At 45.6% G+C, this 19,082-nt stretch overlaps 1 protein-coding gene and 1 pseudogene across 3 annotated transcripts in view; both read left to right on the top strand.

Annotated features, from left to right (window-relative positions):
• The first annotated feature begins 57 nt into the window (after positions 1-57).
• Positions 58-8,890, top strand: LOC134343718 (uncharacterized; annotated as a pseudogene).
• The window catches only part of LOC134343478 (flavin reductase (NADPH)-like), a 35,278-nt gene continuing 23,305 nt past the window's right edge, over positions 7,110-19,082 (top strand). Inside the window, exons 1-2 of one of the 3 annotated variants that reach the window (XM_063042195.1) lie at positions 7,220-7,246; positions 7,381-7,570. The gene's annotated coding sequence lies outside the window, so the exon portion shown is untranslated. Of the gene's footprint in view, positions 7,251-7,380; positions 7,571-19,082 lie in introns of all 3 variants that reach the window. The other 2 variants (XM_063042194.1, XM_063042196.1) reach the window with 2 other exon arrangements.

Consider the following 19,082-nt stretch of genomic DNA (forward strand, 5'->3'; position numbering starts at 1 on the left):
GTAGATCTAGTGTTGGAAACAGTGGCCAAATGTGGTGTGGAGAGGAGATTGCAGATAATGACAACAGTGATCATAACTGTGGCAGCAGAAAGATTTGGTACCAAGGAAGTGAAGCAGGCCAAACAGCCATCTGTTAAAAACAACAGAGCCACCAAAATCCACAACATCCGGAAAGAGCTCAAGGCGCTCAAGCAACAACATAAATTGGCAAACCATGAGGAAAGGGCACCACTGGAAGAAGTGCGTGTGATGCTGAGGAAAAGGCTCATAACTCTGGGAAGAGCGGAGCAATATCGGAGGCCCAGGACAGAAAGAACACAGAAGAGATCTGTATTTATCAGCAACCCATTTCTGTTCACCAAGCAGCTGCTGGGTCAGAAGAGAAGCGGAAAGCTGTCCTGCACAAAGGAACAGATGAACCACCATCTTCGAAGCACCTTCAGTAACCCAGACAGAGAAGTTGAACTGGGAGACTGTGAGGCCCTCATCGCCCCCACTGAACCAACAGAGGCTTTCGACCTTCAAGAACCTCTCTTCAAGGAGGTTCAGCAAGTAGTCAAGAAAGCCAGAGCTAGCTCAACCCCTGGTCCGAGTGGCACCACCTACAACATCTACAAACGCTGCCCCTGGCTTCTCCGATGGCTGTGGAGAATCCTCAGGATCATCTGGAAGAGAGGCAAAGTGCCCAAGCAATGGAAGTATGCAAGCAGAATGTGGATTCCAAAAGAAGAGAACTCCGAGAACATCAGCCAGTTTAGGAAAATACCCTTGCTGAGTGTTGAAGGGAAGATCTTCTTCAGCGTGGTGGCAAAGTATCTAACAGAGTACTTCCTGAGGAACAATTATATCGACACCTCCGTCCAGAAGGGTGGCGATCCAAGGGTACCAGGCTGCTTGGAGCACACTGGAGTCATCACGCAGCTCCTGAGAGAGGCCAGACAGAATAAGGGTGGTTTTGTGGTTGGACTTGACCAATGCCTATGGATCAATCCCCCACAAGCTTGTTGAAGACGCTCTGAGGGGGCACCATGTTCCTGAAGAAATCAGAGGCCTCCTTATGGACTACTACAACGAGTTCCAGCTGAGAGTCTCAACAGGGCCAATGACATCAGACTGGTGCAGGCTGGAGATTGGTATCATCACAGCCTGCACCATCTCAGTCATCCTTTTCGGCAATGAACATGCTGATAAAATCTGCAGAGCCAGAGTGTCGAGGCCCAAAATCAAGATCTGGGGTCCGCCAACCACCAATACGAGCCTTCACGGATGACCTGACTGTCACTACGGAGTCAGTGCCTGGTGCTCGGTGGATTCTTAAGGGGCTGGAAAGGTTGATGAGGTGGGCAAGGATGTCCCTTAAGCCTGCAAAATCAAGATCTGTAGTGCTGAAGAAGGGGAGAGTACAGGAGAAATTTTGTTTCTCTGTGGAGGACATTCCAATTCCTACCATCACAGAGAACCCTGTTAAAAGTCCTGGGAAGATGTTTGATGCAACACTCAGAGATAAGGCGGCAATAAGAAACACCTGTGGGGAGTTTGAACACTGGTTGCAGGAGGTTGACAGGACTGGCTTTCCAGGGCGGTTTAAGGCATGGGTTTACCAGCACTGTTTTCTACCAAGAATCCTCTGGCCACTGCTTCTCTGAGAGTTTCCAATTTCCACTGTTGCTGAATTAGAGAGGGTAGTCAGCTCGTTCCTGCGAAGGTGGCTGGGTTCACCAAGGAACTTCAGCAGCATCGCTCTGTACGGGAATAACTACAAACTGAGGCTCCCCCTGAAATCCATCCAGGAGGAGTTCAAGGTTTTGCGAGCAAGAGAGGTGCTGCGGTACTGGGAATCTTCAGATCCAAAGGTTGCCAGAGCAGGAGTGGCAGTGAGAGCTGGAAGAAAGTGGAGAGCAGAAGCTGCAGTGGGAGAAGCTGAGGTGTGACTGCGCCACAAAGTGCTGATGGGGGCAGTCGCCAAGGGGATAGCTGGACTTGGAAGCCTTAAAGCCTCCCATTTTAACAAAGTACAAGGGAAAGAGCGACAAGAACTGGTCCAGAATGAAGTAGGGACAGCTGTGGAGGAGGAGAGGACCAGCAGAGCAGTGGAAATGAAACAGCAAGGAGCCTGGACCAAATGGGAGCAGGTAATCGAGCGAAAGATCACGAGGAACGATCTCTGGAAGGTGGATCCACACCGCGTCAAGTTCCTTATCCAGGCTGTTTATGACGTCCTTCCTAGCCCATCCAACCTGCACCGCTGGGGCCTGTAGAACAGGGGTCCCCAACCTTTTTTGCACCGTGAACCGGTTTAATATTGACAATATTCTTGCGGACTGGCCAACGGGGGCGGGGGGGGGGGTGGATGTTCAAGTAGGGTTAAACTCACCTCAACATGTCTTTTACAGTTAGGCTTGCCAATTTCCTCACTCCCAAATAAGGGACAAAAGTAGCAGTCAAATATGGGACACTTGGGTTTACCCCGAGAAAGACTACCACGACCATGAAGCATTGCGCGGGCGAGTCTGTGCGCATGTGCGTACGTGCGGATTTTTTTCCCCATAAATCGGTTTTGCCTTCATCTTCCTGACTAGACTGTACATACATTATTTCCACTTTATATAGGCTGTGTATTTATCATATCATTTCTGCTTTTACTATATGTTAGTGTTATTTTAAGTTTTATGCGTGATTTGGTAGGTTATTTTTTGGGTCTGTGAACGCTCAAAAATTTTTCCCATATAAATTAATGGTAATTGCTTTTTCACTTCATGCCATTTTGGCTTACAAACGGTTTCATAGGAACGCTCTACCTTAGCGGGGGAAATATGGGACAAACCAATTTAGCCCAATGTACAGGATGTCCCGGCAAATACGGGACAGTTGGCAACCCTATGTTCAAGTTCAACAGTGCGTTTCAGGGAATGAGGAAAGATGCAGCTGACTCATATTGTTTCCTTGCAGCCTTGCAGCACATGCTTTGCGGCCCGGTGGTTGGGGACCGCTGCTGTAGAACGACCAGCTTGCCCCCTCTGTGAGAAGACTGGTACACGAGAGCATATTTTGAGCTGCTGCCCCAGAGCTCTTGCTGATGGCCGTTATCGGTGGCGGCATGACCAGGCCCTCCAGACAATTGCTGAGACAATCTGCAGCACCCTTAACATCTGCTGGAAAACAAGTCCGGTCAAGAATACCATCTGCTTTGTCAAAGAGGGGGAAAGACCAACAGAACACCAGAAAGCAACAGGGCTGCTCTTCACTGCGCAGGACTGGAAGCTAAAAGCAGACCTGGGAAAACAGCTGCAGTTTCCTCCCCACATCACAGAGACTACATTGCGGCCCGACATTGTGTTGTGGTCCGACTGATCGAAGCATGTTCTTATGCTTGAACTTACCGTGCCATGAGAAGAATGCATGGAGGAGGCCTACAAGCGGAAAAGAGCCAAGTATGAAGATCTGAAGAACAACTGCCAAAGAAGAGGCTGGAGAGCAAGGTGTTGGCCTGTGGAGGTCAAGTGCCGTGGCTTTGCAGGCCAGTCGCTCTGCAAAGTATACACTGCATTTGGAATCACGGGACAGAGAAGAAAGAGAGCCATTTCTGCCACCACAGATGCAGCAGAGAAAGCGTCAAGATGGCTCTGGATAAAGAGGGCAGATCCGTAGGTTGCTGCTAGGGCACAGGCCGGGGTTTGATCGACCCCGGTCGGGTTGCCTGGGCGAGGGTGTATGATGTTGAAAGACCTGAAATACCTGACGACCCTAGGTAACATGACTGATGACGTGCCCTAGCTTAGCATCATGCAGATGTTTCTGTAAGAAGAAGAAAAAGAAAAAGAAAGATTCCCTGCTGTAGCCTAAGCAAAATTCAATAGCAAGGGTGGTGGTGGGGGCGGGGGGGGCGGATTCTGATTCGTAGGAACCAATAAGCCAAATTGTGGATTAAGTTTTGGCTGAGTCATCGGAGAAAGACAGTGGAGTTAGTGGGAAGCAGGAAAAGACGTTATTGGTATGTAACTGGAAGATGCCCCCTGCTGCAGATGGTATTTAAAATGTAGGACAGGGTTACAAAGGATGGGTCAAATGGAGAGTGTTCCTCTACAGGGTTTTGTTTCTGACTCTGGTTTGACCCATTTCACTACTGTAATGGGTCAGAGACAGTCAAACATGATGGGCACAGAGTACTGAGGCATCAACATATTTCAGGACGCTGCATCAGAAGGAGAGACTGAGCATGGTTCAGTAGGTTAGAAGAGTATTTAAAGATTTTGCATCAGAGGAGAGATGGGGCATGGTTCAGTGGGTTAGAAGAGTGAAATATCAATCTGTTGAAAAGGGTGTAGTTGGCAATTTTTCTAAGGGCCTACCTTTAGGTAGAAATGTTACCAAGGAGGGATGTTTGGTAGCTCATTAGGAATCAGGCTAAGGAAGCTTTACATAAATCTAATGGAAAAGAGGGTGCATTAGGGAAGGTGCATATGGCAACACAATTGTGTTGAATGGAAGTCTTGTAATTGATATGAGTGCTGAGGTGTTGTTGGAATTGAGAAGTAGTAAGAAGTGATTTCAGAATATAGTTAAAAAAAAGTCTTGGGAAAAAGTATGGAATCTGGATATCCTAATGGCAAATGTGAGCTTTGAAGTTGTATGGATAATTAGATATGTACTCTAAATGGTGCAAAGCTAAAAATAGTGACAGTCCAATGTACCTTAGGGAATATACAACACAAAACAGCATGCATTACAACAGCATACATTAAATTGAAATGTCTAATGGAATTCTGACATTTAAGCCAAGTAGAATATAAGGGAGTATGCATTATATTTTAGCTGTATTGTATTATATAAAGTCATAGTTAGAACACACATGGCTTACCTTGAGAACATATGGGCATCACACAATAAATATATTGATCTTGAAGAGAGTGAGGTATGGATTTGGTAGAACTTTTTCTCCAAGGGGCTCATTTCTAAGGTCTTAAAGTTGTTGTATTTCCCGGAATTTAAAAGACCATGGAAGTGATTTGATAGTCTTTGCCATGTTATTACAGTCAGTTGGTAAACTAGAGAAAATCTATTTCCATTAATTAGGGCATTGGGACCAGGAGACCTGACTTGAAAATTAAAGACGGACCTTTCGAACTCGTTAGATTCTGGACTAGTTCCTGAGGATTGGAGGGTGGCTAATGTAACCCCAATTTTTAAAAAAGGAGGGAGAGAGAAACCGGGCAATTATAGACCGGTTAGCCTAACGTCGGTGGTGGGGAAACTGCTGGAGTCAGTTATCAAGGATGTGATAACAGCACATTTGGAAAGCGGTGAAATGATCGGACGAAGTCAGCATGGATTTGTGAAAGGAAAATCATGTCTGACGAATCTCATAGAATTTTTTGAGGATGTAACTAGTAGAGTGGATAGGGGAGAACCAGTGGATGTGGTATATTTGGATTTTCAAAAGGCTTTTGACAAGGTCCCACACAGGAGATTAGTGTGCAAACTTAAAGCACACGGTATTGGGGGTAAGGTATTGGTGTGGGTGGAGAATTGGTTAGCAGACAGGAAGCAAAGAGTGGGAATAAACGGGACCTTTTCAGAATGGCAGGCGGTGACTAGTGGGGTACCACAAGGCTCAGTGCTGGGACCCCAGTTGTTTACAGTATATATTAATGACTTGGATGAGGGAATTAAATGCAGCATCTCCAAGTTTGCGGATGACACGAAGCTGGGTGGCAGTGTTAGCAGTGAGGAGGATGCTAAGAGGATGCAGGGTGACTTGGATAGGTTGGGTGAGTGGGCAAACTCATGGCAGATGCAATTTAATGTGGATAAATGTGAAGTTATCCACTTTGGTGGCAAAAATAGGAAAACAGATTATTATCTGAATGGTGGCCGATTAGGAAAAGGGGAGGTGCAACGAGACCTGGGTGTCATTATACACCAGTCATTGAAAGTGGGCATGCAGGTACAGCAGGTGGTGAAAAAGGCGAATGGTATGCTGGCATTTATAGTGAGAGGATTCGAGTACAGGAGCAGGGAGGTACTACTGCAGTTGTACAAGGCCTTGGGGAGACCACACCTGGAGTATTGTGTGCAGTTTTGGTCCCCTAATCTGAGGAAAGACATCTTTGCCATAGAGGGAGTACAAAGAAGGTTCACCAGATTGATTCCTGGGATGGCAGGACTTTCATATGAAGAAAGACTGGATGAATTGGGCTTGTACTCGTTGGAATTTAGAAGATTGAGGGGGGATCTGATTGAAACGTATAAGATCCTAAAGGGATTGGACAGGCTAGATGCAGGAAGATTGTTCCCGATGTTGGGGAAGTCCAGAACGAGGGGTCACAGTTTGAGGATAGAGGGGAAGCCTTTTAGGACCGAGATTAGGAAAAACTTCTTCACACAGAGAGTGGTGAATCTGTGGAATTCTCTGCCACAGCAAACTGTTGAGGCCAGTTCATTGGCTATGTTTAAGAGGGAGTTAGATATGGCCCTTGTGGCTACAGGGATCAGGGGGTATGGAGGGAAGGCTGGGGCGGGGTTCTGAGTTGGATGATCAGCCATGATCATAATAAATGGCGGTGCAGGCTGGAAGGGCTGAATGGCCTACTCCTGCACCTATTTTCTATGTTTCTATGTTTCTAAAATTTAAGGGGTAGTAGAAATTTGAAACTGATTCACGCAGGGCAGTTGATACAAGCTCAATTGTTCAAATTAACTGAGATTTTTGATCAACACACATCAAAGCTGCTTGGCCTGCTGCGTTCACCAGCAACTTTGATGTGTGTTGCTTGAATTTCCAGCATCTGCAGAATTCCTGTTGTTTGAGATTTTTGATAATCAGGCATATTTAGATGTGAGGGGAAGCAGTCAGATTAAATGCCGCCAATTGAATTTCAGATTAAATCCAGAATAACCTTCTGTTACGAAGAAAGTCCTTTCCATAAACCACCTCATTTTAAATGTTCGGGTAGATTCCAGAAACAGACCGGAGAAGTGTAAAGGTACCGCTGTGGTATCGAACCTTACTTTCTGCGGTGCTGCACAAATGTACAATGCCTACAAACTGCAACCGGATGATTAATGATGTTTTAGCCGGCCGTAGTTGTTCCTTTAACAAGGCGGGGCCTCTGCCACCCGGAAACTGTTGTTTATGCAATACTTGTTAAGAAATATATAAAAAAACGCAATCTTTGACCAAAGTTTCACCACTCATTCCCCTGCAACGACAATCGAGGGAAAATCTGAGCTACAACTATTTTACAAAGTGAGTACGTCCTGTACATTGTATCGTTTATTTTGTTACCATTGGAAATTTTTACTATACGCACTGCTGAAGAATTATTTATTTCCTGAACACTACAATTTGTAGTTCTTAATTGATTTGCATTTTTGCTGCAGTTCTTGCCGGCGTTGATGAATTATTTATTAATGCTAAGTTTAAACTATGAAGTACCACAGTAGTTGGATTTAGAAATCAAAGCAGAAAGTACAGGAAGGCACCATATCGGCATCTGGGGAGCTAACTCTCACTGCAGTTGAAAAAGAACAATGTATACGTAGTTTGAACTTATTTGGATCCTCTGAGCAGGTAAGACTGTCAACGTTCATGGCTAAAAATAATTCACCAGCACTTCCAACATTCTATTAGGAGCGAGGGTGCTGCCAAGAAACAGATGTAAAAAAATTATACTTTACAGCAGGGGAGGGGTGCACCGGATCATCTTTGTGTGGAGTCTTAGGAATATCTTAGAACTTCCAGCTGTTTTGGCATGACCATCTGAAGCCCATTTCCACTTAGTTTTGTACTTCTTGCATTTATGGGTAAGTTAATTGGCTAATGTAAATTGCCCTTAGCGTCCTGATGAGCGGTGGAATTTGGATGGAAGATCGAATTCAAGTTGTCGTCATTCAATTGTATACTTGCTGTGGGAAGGGTGTCACTCTGCGTCCCTGCGGTATGTTGAGTTGTCGGGTGAACGATTCGCTCTCGTTTGACTGCAGATCATGGTCTTTCTTTGGGACCTTTGCTATTGCTCGCTTGGTGGGTGATGGCTCTTTGCTGGAATAGTGGGGGAGGGGGAGGGGGACGGTGAGGGTCACTGCTTTGCTGCTGCTTGTGTGGGGGGGAGTAGGGGGCTTTGGGGTTCTCATGTTTTGCTTGTGTGGGGGGAGTAGGGGGCTTTGGGGTTCTCATGTTTTGCTGTCATTCATTCTTTGGGGTACTCTTCTGTTTCGTGGATGTCTGTGAAGAACAAGAATTTCAGGTTGTGGATTGTGTGCATTCCCTGATATTAAAAGGAACCATTGAACATGCATACCACCAAACAAAACGACATTCTTCTGGACAAAGACACACAACACAGCACATTTAACTCACACACAACAGATAATGGAATCTTGTCACAAAGAAATCCACCAATATTAAAATGTATTCCCGAAGATTGACATTTAACATAAGGTGTATTTACAACACAAGTTAAAAAATGAACAGGATAACGCTACTGGTGCTTCGTAAGTGATGAAACCTGGGTGGTGGCAGCAAGTTGAGTAGGCTCAGGCGGGTTACCTGACCGAGTACTAAAGGCCAGAGTTGATCAACTGGCTGGAGCATTAACAGATCTTTAACCTCTCACTCTGGCAGACTGGAATACCCACCTGCTTCAAACAGGCTTCACTTGTACCTGTGCCCAAGCAGAGCGTGGTGACTCACCTCAATGACTGTCATCCAGAAGCACTCCCATCCGCTGTGATGAACCGTTTTGAGGGGTTGTTGATGAACCGTATCAACTCCTACTTGAGAAGTGACTTAGATCTGCTCCAATTTGTTCCAGTTGACGTGCAGATTAAAAAATTGTTCGTTCAGTATGTGCCATGTGGTATTGTCTGCCCAGCACCAGTGGTCACATGACCAGGACTTTTGATATGCACCAGCTGCTCACATGACCTGCTCCTGGGACTTCACGTGACCCTGATCAGGAGGCTAAGTGGGTGCTACATCTTGCACAAAGCTGAGCTGCAGGCTGGCAGAGGGAAGGAGTGCCTTACACCTCCTTTGTAGAGACATGTCTCCACCCCACCACCCTAGATTAAAATTAGCCATGACAACTTCAGGTCCCTTTGCTATTTCCCCATGTATCCTTTCTGATCTTCTGTTCTTGGGATTCAATGCCGTTGACATCCCTAATTTCCCATTCAGCAGAATTTAACCAGACTAGCCACATCAATACCCTAGTTACACAAGCAGGTTAGAGGATGGTTTCGTGCAGTGAGTGTCTCACCACCTTGTACCCCAAAGCAGGTTCACCATGTTAGGAATGTGATCGAACAGAGACACGAGAGACTGTAGCCACTAGAGTCCGGACAAACCATCTGCTGCTGTCTGTAAGGAGTTTTCACGTGCTCTTTGTGCCTCCTCCGGGTGCTCCAGTTTCCTCCCACAGTTCAAAGACATACAGGGAAGTAGGGAGTCACCCGGCTATAAAGTGTGCGGCCCAGGCTCGTTCGGTTGAAAGGGCCTGTCACCCTGCTGTATCTCTAAATAAATTCAGTGGATTGAACAGCATCTGGTTGAAACCTTGACGTTTCAGGTTGAAACCCTGCATCAGGACTGAGAGTGGAGATGATCAGCACAGAGTGGAGAGGGGGAATGAAGGATACCAAAGTGATTGTTGGACTGAGGAGGGTGTGAGGTGACAGGCAGGTGTTGCCAGGTGAAGGAGGTGAAAAGTGGTGGAGTTGGAAGATTTGTTCAGGTGAATGACCAATGGAGGCAGATGAGGAGAGAGAGGAAAATGGGTTTTAAAAGAAACACAGATGGTGCAAGGTGGGGAGAGGGGAGTGTGAAACTGGGAGCCGGTTGCTGAGGGAGATAAGCAGGAACACAAAGTGCTACCAGAGTTGGATATGGATTAGTAAAGGAGGTGAGAATGGGACCATGCGAGGAGAAGGGAGAGATGAACAATCGGATGAAGTGGGGGGGGGGCAGGGGCAAAATCTGCCTGTAAAATTAGGTGGATGGACCAGGAAGCAGACAAAAATGTCTAAAGGAGGCTGAGGGATGGTGGGAAGAAGTCAATAATAGGAGGACCAGAGGAGCTGAACTGGGGAAGTACAGAAGAAGGGTGGGGTGTTTACCTAAGATTGGAAAACTCAATATTTATATGTAACATGCTGTAAGGTTTCACTGATAATGTAGTGGTTTCTCTGTAGCAGCAATGTTTGGGTATGTGACTAGAGATAATGGGGTTTGGAATGCTGTTGTTCCTGTGAGTCCAGAAGAGAGATTTTCACTGTCTTTTGCCGGGGAGAGATGAGGAGAGAAGATGCGAATGGAGGGAGTTGGTAGACCACCAGATGGGGTGGATTTGGAGCAAGGGTCCGAAGGGCAGCGATGGTGGGAGGAGGTGGATGTTGGACAATCGGCTAATCAGTGAGCTCTAACATTGCGCAATAGACTGTTTCATAAGATTGGGTCTTTTTTCTTTTTTTTTTCTGTTTCTTTATTAACCATATAGTCAAAGTAAGAATTATAAAACCTAATCGTTTAATTGCGTATTGTGTACTGTTGGTATTTTTGGGGCACTGATTTGTAATAGGGGACACATCATGCAGCATCCACCCAAATGAGATTTCTTAAGGAACACTCACAATGCGCTGGAGGAACTCAGCAGGTCAGTCAGCATCAGTTGAAAAGATTAGTCGACGTTTAGGGCCGAAACCCTTCGTCAGGACTGAAGGAAGGACTTTGGGGAGGGTTTGAAGAATGCTGGTAGTTGAAAAAAACAGTAATTTGAAAGACAAAGAGGTGGGGGAGGGGAAGCAGGGAGGTGATTGGCAGGAGAACAATGTGAAGTCGTAGAAGGAGGTGGAACCATGAGGGAGGTGATAGGCAGCTGGGGAAGGGGGCAGAGTGAAATAGGGATAGAGGAAGGGAGGGGGAGGGAATTACTGGAAGCTGGAGAATTCTATGTCCATACCAAAGGGCTGGAGACTACCTAGACGGTATATGAGGTGTTGCTGCTCCAACCTGAGTTTAGCCTCATCATGGCAGTAGAGGAGGCCATATATGGACATATCTGAATGGGAATGGGAAGCAGAGTTGAAGTGGGAGACTACCGGGAGATCCTGTCTGTTGTGGCGGATGGAGCGGAGGTGCTGGACGAAGCGGTCCCCCAATCTGCGTCGGGTTTCACCGATGTAGAGGAGGCCACACCGGGAGCACCGGATGCAATAGATGACCCCAACAGATTCGCAAGTGAAGTGTTGTCTCACCTGGAAGGACTGTTTGGGGCCCTGAATGGTGGCAAGAGAGGAGGTGCAGGGACAGGTGTAGCACTTGCGCTTACAGGGATAAGTGCTGGGTGGAAGATCCATGGGGATGGATGTGCGGATAAGTGAGTCGCAGAGGGATTGATCCCTGCGGAGAGGGGTGGAGAGGGAAAGATGTGCTTAGTGATGGGGTCCTGTTGAAGGTGGCGGAAGTTGCGGAGGATAATGTGCTGGATCCGGAGGCTGGTGGGCTGGTAGGTAAGGACAAGGGGAACTCTGTCCCTGTTGTGGTGGCGGAAAGATGGGGTGAGGGCCGAAGTGCGGGAAATGGAGGCGATGCGGGTGAGGGCATCATTGATCACCGTACAAGGGAAGCCGCGAACCTTAACGAAAGAGGACATTTGAGATGTCCTGCAATGGAAAGCCTCATCCTGGGAGCAGATGTGGCGGAGACGGAGGAACTGGGAATAGGGAATGGCATTTTTGCATGTGGCGGGATGGGAAGAGGTATAGTCGAGGTAGTTATGAGAGTCAGTGGGCTTGTAGAAGATGTCAGTGGACAGTCTGTCTCCAGAGATGGAGACCGAGACATTGAGAAAGGGGAGAGAAGTGTCAGAGATAGACCAAGTGAATTTGAGGGCTGGGTGGAAGTTTGAAGTAAAGTCAATGAAATTGACGAGCTCAGCATGGGTGCAGGAAGCAGCACCAATGTAGTCGTCAATGTATTGAAGGAAAAGTTGGGGAGCAGTACCAGAATACGTTTGGAGCACAGACTGTTCCACATAACCAACGAAGAGGCAGGCGTAGCTGGGTCCCATGCGAGTTCCCATAGCTACACCTTTAGTCTGAAGAAAGTGGGAAGAGCCAAAAGAGAAGTTATTAAGTGTGAGAACCAGTTCCCCCAACCGGAGGAGGGTAGTGGTGGTGGGGAACTGGTGAGGTCTATTATCCAGAAAGTAGCGGAGAGCTTTGAGGCCTTCTTGATGGGGAATGGAGGTATATAAGGATTGGACATCCACAGTAAAAATGAAGCGGCTGGGACCGGGGAACTGGAAGTTATTGAAGAGGTGGGGGGCATGGGATGTATCCTGGATGTAGGTGGGGAGAGACTGAACTATGGGTGACAAAATGGAGTCCAGGTAGGCAGATACAAGTTCGGTGGGACAGGAGCAGGCAGAAACTATGGGTCTGCCGGGACAGTCAGGCTTGTGGATCTTGGGGAGGAGGTAAAACCGAGCGGTACGGGGTGTGGGAATAATGAGTTTAGTGGCTGAGGATGGAAGGTCTCCGGAGTTGATAAGGGCAGTGATGGTACGGGAGACAATGGTTTGATGTTTTTTGGTGGGGTCCTGTTCCAGGGGTAAGTAAGAGGAGGTGTCAGAGAGCTGTCGTTTGGCCTCTGTGAGGTAGAGATCCGTCCACCAGACTACTATAGCACCACCTTTGTCAGCGGGTTTGATGGTGAGGTAGGGATTAGTGCGGAGAGAGTGGAGGGCAGTGCGTTCAGAGGGAGTGAGGTTGGAACAGGAGAGAGGAGTGGTGAAGATGAGACGGTTGATGTCTCGGCGACAGTTAGAGATAAAAAGATCGAGTGCAGGTGGAAGGCCCGGGCGGGGTGTCCAGGAGGAGGAGGAGGGTTGAAGATGGGAGGAGGGGTCATCAGTAGGAGGAGGGGAATCCTTGCCAAAGAAGTAGGCTCGGAGACGTAGGCGACGGAAGAAGAGTTCAGCGTCATGGCGGACACGGAACTCACTGAGGTGTGGACGGAGGGGGACAAAAGTGAGGCCCTTGCTAAGGACAGAACGTTCTGCCTCAGAGAGGGGAAGGTCAGAGGGGATGGTGAAGACATGGCATTTGCTTTCCTTTGACAACACCATCTGCAGATTATTTTGTGTTTGAGATTTCTTAAGTTTGGCTGGGCTGGGGACTATCACCCCCTTTATTAAGCCGCTAGCCGAAGCGAGAGTTACATATACAATTGGGTTGACATGAATATTTACACCGTTGAGACTATCGATGTGGAATATAGGGTGGTGTTCATCCCCTGGCAGTAGAGAAGGCCAAAGATAGCCAGATCATTGTGGGAATGGGAAGTGAGGTCAAAATGGTCTGCATCTGGGGGTTTGGGATGGCTATTGCTGACTGAACACAGGTGTTCTGTGAAATGGTCACTGAATCTGATGTAGAGGAGGCCAGACTGGGAGCACCGAATGCAATAGACCAGGTTGGAGGGCTATATGTGAACTTTTGTTACACCTGGAAGGGCTGGTTAAGTCCCTTAAGGAGGACGTGTAAGGGCAAGTGTTACAGCTACTACAAGATAGGGAAAAGTGCCAAGGGTAAGGAAGAAATGCGTGTGTTGGGAGTCATAGAGGGAGTGGTCCTTGCAGAAAGTGTTAGGGAAGAGAAGATGTGGCTAGTGGTATGATTGAATACTCGTCGTTTGTGAAGCCTGGGTTGCTGTCAAGAAACTCGACACCATTCAGAACAAAACAGCAAAACAGAGCACTTTGCTTGCACCAAACTACCACCCTAAATGTTCATTCCTTGTATCTCGGGTGCGCCACCTTAAAGTGCCTTACAGTCAATTGTTCTGAGTGCATCTTCCAAATCTGTCACCTCTATCACCAAGAAGGATAACAGGAGCAGGTGTATAGTTAAGTCAAGTTTATTGTTACTTAACAATATGCTTGTACCTAAAACCATAATAATATATATAGAAACCAGAGTGTAAAGCACAGTAGTACACAAACACACTTGCTTTATGCATCGTAGTCTCCTGCCTGATGGTAGAAAATCAAAGAGGATGCTGAATGGATGGGTGGGATTCTCAATAATACTGAGGGCCCTTTGTATACTGCGCTCCTGATAAATCTCTCCGAAGAATGTTAGAGAGACCCCTATGGAAGAAATACCATCACTATCAGCTTCCTCACCAAATTATGCACCATCCTGATCTGGAAATTGACATTCCTTCCATGTAGCTGAGTATTCACTTTCACTAGAAATATTACAATGGTTCAAGGTCACCACCACCTTTGCAAGGGCTTTCAGGAATAGGTCATAAACATTGGGCTCAGTCATCCAGAAAAATTAATAAATGTTATAAATTCACTCAAAACGGATCAAGGAGGAACACATATTCCTACATCCTTTACATTCACCAGGTTCACTAGAAAATGTAATATCCTACAGTGTAACATGTAAAGCAAACGAACCAAATTGTATTGGGTATTAATAGGTGACATCCATTAGTCCAGAATATTAGCCTGTAGGTCTGGCAGTAGGAAGGTGCCAGAATATTGGAGTTTTGCCATTGATTATACTCGGCCCCCTCATCCATATTATTGCTATAGTTTGTGTAAATCTGAAGATCCAGCATTTCATAGTTAGAGCTAAACCAAAAATCTAAAACTGACCCATTTGTTCCGACCCTGTTTTCCATTCATTAGTCAGTGCTGAGTCTGTGCTCTACACCCACAAGCCTATGTTCTTTAGTTTTGTTTGGTAGTCTCTTGTGTGGCATTTTATCAAATACACCACTTCTACTGGCTTCCCCTTCTCTATCCTGTTACTTACAGCCGCAAAACATCGCCAACAGATTGATGTAATGTACTTTCCCTTTCATTAATAAATATTGCTCAAGTATACAATAACAAAGTGGAGTTTAGGTGTAGTTATAACACAGTTTTGACTTAAATTTGAAACATTTAAACTTTATTCCAACACCTAGGTTATGAACTGTAAAACTAAATTTAAGGCTAATCTCAAAGTAAAACTCTAGCTTGGAACTAAGTCTTGACTCTGTTCAGAATGGTTTGTTTTTGTTGTAAATTGTTGTAGAAATTACAATTGTTTTAAAAATTTGGCATAGGATTTTTTTTCTTTGATCAGTGTGACAACCGTGACTACTCTGGAAGTTGCTTATTTGAGCCTGTAACTGCTTAAATCAGGTTCTTTCTTGCTTTATCGTTGCATCATTTTCTATGGAGTTCAGCATTGTCAGTTAATAAAGGACTATTTTTCTGGTGGTGGAGAGAACTAACTTTTAAAATTACAGTATCTACTTTTGTTGCTAATTTTCTAGGTTGCCAATAGATTTTTTTTCCCTTTAATGTAACATTGGACCTTGTACCATAAAATAAACTAAATTTCTAAACTGCTTAATGCTGCTTCTGTTCTGAAATTTTCTATTTTGTAAAACCAGTTTTTTTAATATTACGAAAATAATTAATCAGCATAAAGTCTGATGAAGTGTCATAATAGTTTCAGGATAGTATGGAAGGCTGTCAGAGGTTACAGCGGGACATTGATAGGATGCAAAACTGGGCTAAGAAGTGACAGGTGGAGTTCTGGCGATGATCTTTGCATCATCAATGGGGACGGGAGAGGTTCTGGAGGATTGGAGGGTTGCGGATATTGTTTCTTTATTCAAGAAAGGGAGTAGAGATAGCCCAGGAAATTATAGACCAGTGAGTCTTACTTCAGTGGTTGGTAAGTTGATGGAGAAGATCCTGAGAGGTAGGATTTATGAACATTCAGAGAGGTATAATATGATTAGGAGTAGTCAGCATGGTTTTGTCAAAGGCCAAACGTGCCTTACGAGCCTGATTGAATTTTTTGAGGATGTGACTAAACACATCGATGAAGGTAGAGCAGTAGATGTAGTGTATATGGATTTCAGCAAGGCATTTGATAAGGTACCCCATGCAAGGCTTATTGAGAATGTAAGGAGGCATGGGATCCAAGGGGACATTGCTTTGTGGATCCAGAACTGGCTTGCCCACAGAAGGCAAAGAGTGGTTGCAGATGGGTCAAATTCTGCATGGAGGTCGGTCACCAGTTGTGGGCCTCAGGGATTTGTTCTGGGACCCCTACTGTTCGTGATTTTTATAAATTACTGTTACGTACTTCATAACTGGTTTGCCAAACCAGCAGAAATGGACCACATGTTGGAGTCTGGTTTAACAGAAACTAATAAAGTTTTATTAAAGAAATAAGTAACACAGTACTCTAATCGTAAGGATATAAATGCAACAGGTCAGCAATGATAAAACACACATGTACACAGAACTAGGGTAATAGGAATCAACCAAGCTCTATCGCAGTCTAGGGGTAAAATGATCAGTCTCAAGTGACGCAGAGTTCAGTTCAGCTTAGTACAGTTTGCAGTAATCGCTGTTGTGCCGTTGGAGAGAGAGAGAATGCAAATTTTGATTCAAACAGACCTTTGATGTTCTTCGCAGTTAGCTTTCGGGCGAACCCTTTTATGTCTTCTGTGGTCACCGACTGTGACCCCTCCGTTCCGGATACGACCGTTCTTCTGCAGTGAACCCGGCACCCAGGCAAGGGCGGACACACACACCAGGTTCCCGCCGATCGTCCCTTTTCACCCTGTCAGTCTACGGTTGGTTCCCTCGAACCAGACCTCCAACTCCCGCCAACTTGTGGGGACACACCGCTCTTCCAGGGTCTCGTTATCTCGTGATCTCGTGGTGTGTCGTGCCTTAGCGAACCTGTTCTTTTTATCCCCTTGCTGAGGTATCGCCTGTCCATCAAACTTCAAACAGTTCAGGTTCAAAGCAATCGGTCTGTCAATATCTAAAATATGTTTCTTTCTCGTTAATCTCTCTCTTCTCTCTTATTAGCATTTTGAATGTTTCTCCATTGTCTCCCTTATCTCTCTCTTATTAGCATCAATCTTCTGATAACTTGGTTTTTTGTCACATGACCTGGATGAAGAAGTGGAGGGATGAGTTAGTAAATTTGCTGATGACACAAAGGTTGGGCGTGTTGTGGATAGTGTGGAGGGCTGTCAGAAGTTACAGGGGATGTTGATAGGATGCAAAACTGGGCTGAGAAGTGGCAGATGGAGTTCAACCCAGATAAGTGTGAGGTGGTTCATTTTGGTAGGTCAAATATGATGACAGAATATAGTATTAATCACATGATCACAAGACAAAGGAGCAGAAGTAGGCCCATCGGCCCATCGAGTCTGCTCCTCAGCTCCCCCATGAGCTAAACTATTCACCCATCTAGTTCCAATTTCTGGCTTTTTCCCCATATCCCTTGATACCCTGACTGATGGGTAAGACTCTTGGCAGTGTGGAGGATCAGAGGGGTTTGGGGGTCCAAGTCCATAGGGCACTCAAAGCTGCTGCACAGGTTGACTCTGTGGTTAAGAAGGCATATAGTGTATTGGCCTTCATCAAACGTGGGATTGAATTTAGGATCTGAGAGGTAATTTTGCAGCTGTATAGGACCCTGGTAAGACCCCGGTTGGAGTACTGTGCTCAGTTCTGGTCGCCTCACCATAGGAAGAATGTGGAAACCATAGAAAGGGTGCAGAGGAGATTTACAAGGATGTTGCCTGGATTGGGGAGCATGCCTTATGAGAATAGGTTGAGTGACCTCGGCCTTTTCTCCTTGGAGCAACAGAGAATGAGAGGTGACCCGATAGAGGTGTAAAGATGATGAGAGGCATTGATCGTGTGGATAGTCAGAGGCTTTTTACCAGGGCTGAAATAGCTAACATGAGAGGGTACAGTTTTAAGGTGCTTGGAAGTAAGTACAGAGGAGATGTTAGAGGTAAGTTTTTACGCAGTGTGGTGAGTGCGTGGAATAGGCTGCCAGCAATGGTGGTGGAGGCGGATACAATAGGGTCTTTAAGAGACTCCTGGACAGGTACATGGAGCTCAGAAAAACAGAGGGCTATGGGTAACCCTAGGTAATTTCTAAAGTAAGGACATGTTTGGCACAGCTTTGTGGGCTGAGGGGCCTGTATTTTGCTGTAGGTTTTCTATGTTTCTATCACAGCTTGCTGGCAACTAATAATTTTGATGTTTAATATGAGTTAACTCTCATCATAACTAGCGACCCAGTGAAGACTATTTGGATTAAATGTTTACATGGATATACATTATTATTGAACTAGTGGGAGAAAGACCATAACATAGAACATTGTACAGGAAAGCACAGCAATAGATCCGTCACCCATGATATCTATGCCAACCACAATAGCAATCTGAACTAATCCCCTCTGCCAGTTCATGGTTTATATCTCTCCATCTCCTACCTATTCAGGTGCCTATCGAAATTCCTCTTAAATGTTGCTGTTGTATGTGCTTCCACAGCTCCTGGTAGCACATTCTATTCTCTGAGTAAATTTTTAAAAAAATCTCATAGATCTCTTTTAAACTGCCACTTTCGTGCCTTCAACGTACCCTCTGATATTTGACATTTCCACCCTCGGGAAAAGACTATGACCATCTATCCAATCCATGCCTCTCATAATTTTATATACTTCTATTACTTTGTCCTTTGGATTCAATTTTTTCAAAGCTATCCTTCTGGCTAAAGCTCTCTAATCATGCAACATCATTGGAATATTTTCTGCATCCTCTCCAGAACCTCCATATTTATCCTGTAATGCAGTGAGCAGAACTCCAAATGTAGCCTAGCCAAATTTTTATATAGCTGCAAAACTTCTTGACTTTTCCACTCAACATCCCAAGTATGCCGTACTCCTTGTTTTCCACCTTATCTACCTGTACTGCTACTTCCAGGAAGTTATAGATTTGCACCCCTGCTGAATACAAATGTTTCTAAGGGTCTGCCATTTTGCCATATATTTCCCTATAGAAGTGCAATGCTTCACACTTTTCCAGATTAAACTCTATCTGCTATTTCTCTGCCGCCTTCTCCAACTGCCCATGTCTCCTGCTGAATCCTTTGACAACCATCCTTACCATCTTCTGCCCTTTGTAAACTGAAGAGCAATACCACAACCCCACAAAATCTAGTCCTTGGAACATTAACACTTTGCTGTAATG

Source organism: Mobula hypostoma, chromosome 3 (assembly GCF_963921235.1).
Source record: "Mobula hypostoma chromosome 3, sMobHyp1.1, whole genome shotgun sequence".
Classification (NCBI taxonomy): domain Eukaryota; kingdom Metazoa; phylum Chordata; class Chondrichthyes; order Myliobatiformes; family Myliobatidae; genus Mobula; species Mobula hypostoma.